This window comes from Myotis brandtii, unplaced genomic scaffold (assembly GCF_000412655.1).
Source record: "Myotis brandtii unplaced genomic scaffold, ASM41265v1 scaffold786, whole genome shotgun sequence".
NCBI classification, from domain to species: Eukaryota; Metazoa; Chordata; class Mammalia; order Chiroptera; family Vespertilionidae; genus Myotis; species Myotis brandtii.
Window position 1 is genome coordinate 755,327 of NW_005371157.1, and position 4,257 is coordinate 759,583.

Sequence of the window (4,257 nt, forward strand, 5' to 3'; positions counted from 1 at the left end):
GCCCTCCTCCCAGTCCCCAGGCCGAGACCCACCTGGCACCCGCCTGGGCCGGGGTGGGGCCTCCACGGGCAAGTCCCTGCTGCCAGGCCCTATGCTTCCTTCCTGCCTCTTCCCTTCTGATCATAAACATAAAGGGTGCTACTGGCTACGGCAAAGTACAAGCCGCACGTCAACGAGGAAAAACGAAACACAAGTCCCACTAACCGCCCCCCAACACAGCTCTGGGACAGCGGCCGCCCGGCTCCCAGAGGCAGCGGGGCCTGTGTTTCCAGGACGCGGCCGACCTCTGCCTCCCGCGCCCTCTTCGCAGCCGTTTTCCTAGGAGGTTTCCCTCTCTCTCTCTCTCTCTCTCTCTCTCTCTCTCACACACACACACACACACACACACACACACACACACACCCTGCAGCCCTTGCCTGTCCGTCTGTGGCAGGAGGGTTCTCTGTTCTCTCCTGGGACCCGAAGCTGTTTGCTCGTCGTCCCGTCTGCGGGGAGGTGGGCCCAGACCAGCGCCCAGCAGGGGGCGCTCACTGAGTGGGTGACCAAGCAGGTGTCTCCCATTTCACAGACGCGGCCACGGAGGCCGGGCTGGGGAGGAGCCGTCCCAGGCGGCTGGCTGGTGAGAGCCAGAGCCGGGCAGGGCCTGGTTGCTCCCTCCCCTCCCCACCCCACCCCCTTGCTTTGCCCACGTGAACGCGCCCCGGTCAGCAGGCGTTTGTCATGGCCCCTGGCCAGCAGCCCGGGCTTCTGTCCCCTCCTCGTAGGAGACAAGAGGGTGCATACGGGCCCCGGGTGGTCTGGCTCCTTCGCTGTGGGCTCCACAGCCCTGTGTGGGGTGGCTTCCTTCCAGGGGAAGTAAGAATTTAAAAAGTTGAAAGAAAGGCTTTCAGGAATTGTACGTGGATTGAAGTTTCCTTTATTAACGAACTGAGCAGCCCTGGCTGGTGTAGCTCAGTGGATAGAGCGTCAGCCTGTGGGCTGAAGTGTCCCAGGTTGGGTTCCGGTCAAGGGCACATGCCCGGGTTGTGGGCTTGATCCCCAGTAGGGGGTGTGCGGGTGGCAGCTGATGGATGATTCTCTCTCAGCATTGATGATTCTCTCTCTCCCCCTTCCTCTCTGAAAACAATAAAAATTTATTAAAAAAAAAAAAGAGCTGAGCCAACGGCAGGAGGCGTGAGTGCCGCGCAGCGGGATGTTCCCAACGGGGCAGGGCGCCTCGCTCTGGGATGCGCGTGGGTGGACGAGGTGGGCAGAGGAAGAGTGACAGGCCCAGCTCTCGGGTTTGGACCGGGATGGAACTGGGTCCCCAGCAGGATTTTCGTTGTTTACTGTGTGATGTTAATTAACATCCTCCTGTCGACACACATCCCCAGTGCAGGGGCTCGGTCCCGCCCACGGGGGTCCCTGCTGGCCGGCCGGGCAGGTCCACACCCGGCGGGACACCACCCTCCCCGATACCTGGGCGCCGAGGCAGCTGCTGCTACGGAGCCGTCAGACCCTGTGCTGTGCTTCCACTTCTGCGCTAGTCATCCCCGTGTCCCTGTGACCAGAGGCTCTGCGGGGGGCACAGCCAGGCACACGGGCAGCGGCCAAGGAGGGCGGCGACGAGGCTGGGCAAGCTACGCGCACGTCCCTCCTCCCCAGCAGAGCTGCCCCCGGAGATGGGGGGGCACACAGCAGGGAGGGTGGCCTCAGCCCCCGCCCCACCTGCCGCCTCTGCTTCCCACGCTCGCCCATACATTTATTTCCTGATGCAGGGGATCCCGCTTCTACCATCATGACCTTCCTCCAGGGACGGGCGGTGGTATGGACCCCGGGGCCTGAACGGGCGGCGGAGGCTGCTCTGACACTTACAGACCAGCCGAGGGGACCCGGGACCCAGGCCGCCTGGTAACTGCCACTCCCGGCCCTGGTGCCCCTGCAGAGGCCCTGCGTGCAGACAGAGGCCCTGCGTGCAGACAGAGACCCTGCGTGCAGAGGGAGGGGACACTATTAAACGGGCGTTGGCCCGCGGGGAGGCCCACTTGCCACTGTGATGTCAGCGAACCTCCCGGCTACTCAGCAGGCAGGAACCAGTCCCTCCAAAGGCTCCTCCCCAGCAGAGCTGCCCCCGGAGATGGGGGGGGGGGCACACAGCAGGGAGGGTGGCCTCAGCCCCCGCCCCACCTGCCGCCTCTGCTTCCCACGCTCGCCCATACATTTATTTCCTGATGCAGGGGATCCCGCTTCTACCATCATGACCTTCCTCCAGGGACGGGCGGTGGTATGGACCCCGGGGCCTGAACGTGCGGCGGAGGCTGCTCTGACACTTACAGACCAGCCAAGGGGACCCAGGACCCAGGCTGCCTGGTAACTGCCACCCCCGGTCCCGGTGCCCCTGCAGAGGCCCTGCGTGCAGACAGAGACCCTGCGTGCAGAGGGAGGGGACACTATTAAACGGGCGGCGGGCCCGCGGGGAGGCCCCCTTGCCACCGTGATGTCAGCGAACCTCCCGGCTACTCAGCAGGCGGGAACCAGTCCCTCCAAAGGTGTGACGCTCTGACATGCTGAGGCCGCCAGCGAGGCTCAGGGGTTGAACGTCATCCCGTGCTCCGGGTCCCTGGTTTGATTCCCATCACAGCACGCGCCTGGTCGCGGGCTCGACCCCCAGCAGGGGGCGTGCAGGAGGCAGCAGGTCAATGTTTCTCTCATCAATGTTTCTCTCTCTCCCCCTCACCCTTCCTCTCTCTGAAATCAATAAAAACCTATTTCAAAAGGAAAGTATGACGCTGAGCTAAAGAAGCCGGACACAAAGGCCACGCACGAAGGCCACACGGCGTGCGCTCTCAGGCCCGGACCGCCACCTGCACGTCTGTTGTGACGATGTTTGGAACGCATGCCTTCTATGCGGGGCCGCCAGGAGTCATTGGAGGGAGCAGCCTTCACTGGACTAGACTTGGGTTGTACAGGAGTTAAGTCAGCAGAACGGGAGTGAACATACTGGGGTGCCGGGGTTCCCCAGGGAAGAGGTGCTGTGGGCTGGGGGGCGGGGGGATGTGCCCTGACAGAAAGGCCTCTGAGTGTGGGGTGCGAGGGGTGTTGTGTTAACCCGAGAGGAAGCATCTCAAGGCCCAAACTGCTGTGGTGTCAGCACATGACTCCCCACCCTGCCTGTAACATTAGGAGAAAGGGAGGTTGAACAGTGTGTGTGTGTGTGGGGGGGGGTGTCGTGGGGGTCCCTCCTCCCCCTTTACCTGGGCATGTGTGACAGGAGACCAGTAATTAAGGGTAAAGTTCTGAAAGCCCCCACGGGAAGACAGAGCTCTCACTACCAGCAGAATCAGTGCCTGCAGCTCAGGCAATGCTGCTTTAGGTCCATCAGGGACACAGGGAGCTGACAGAGATGCCACCAGGAAGGCCCGACTGCCCCCCTCCCCCCCAGATGTCCTCCCTCCTGCACCACGAATCATGCCTAGGAAGCGGCTGGAGAGTGACGGGGACAGCAGAGGCACAAGAGGACTGGTGCGCTGGCGGCAAGGGGATCCAGAGGGAGCTATAGCCACCCAAACACCGACCCTGCGAGATGGGGAGGACAGGAAGTTCAGGGAGGACAGGGGGAGGGCGGGGGAGGGCCACTAGCTGGACTTAGGTCTCCTGCTCAAGGCGCCAGGTGCACCCATCAAATCCCCTTTCACTACCTCCTCCTGGACTGAGACAGCTCAGCCGGGCGGTCCACGCTCCCGGCCAAACGCCTGGTGCACGGGAGGCTGAAGAGCATAAAAAAACTATAAAAAAGAGGGCGGGAAAGGTTGGAAGCCCCATCCAGCCCGGGTCAGCGCTGTCGGCTTCCTACTCGGCGGGGTTGTGACTGAGTGAGTCACTAATAAAGCTCTTACACCGCCTGGCCTGCGCTGGGTGCCACAGGGATGGGAGCTGTCCCCTGCCCCGGGGTGTGCAAGGCCACCCAGATGGGCTGGGGGTGGGGGCGCGCACCGACCCCGCCCGCTGGAGGGGGCACACCCCACGAGGCTCCCCGACTCGAGTTCCACGAGGCCTGCACTTTTGGGCGTCGGTGTTGTTTCTGCATTTTCCAGTTTCGGCAAGAAGCCCCGGCCTCCATATCTGCCCACCCTCCCCGGGGGAGGGGGTCCAGGTCACCTGGGCCTGCCCGGCGAGAACCCCCGCCACCCTGATGTTTCCTCTGAGTAACCTGCCCGCCGGCCCCGTGGCCCGGGCGGCTGGGACTGAGCCGTGCGCACTGAGGCCCGTGCAGCATCC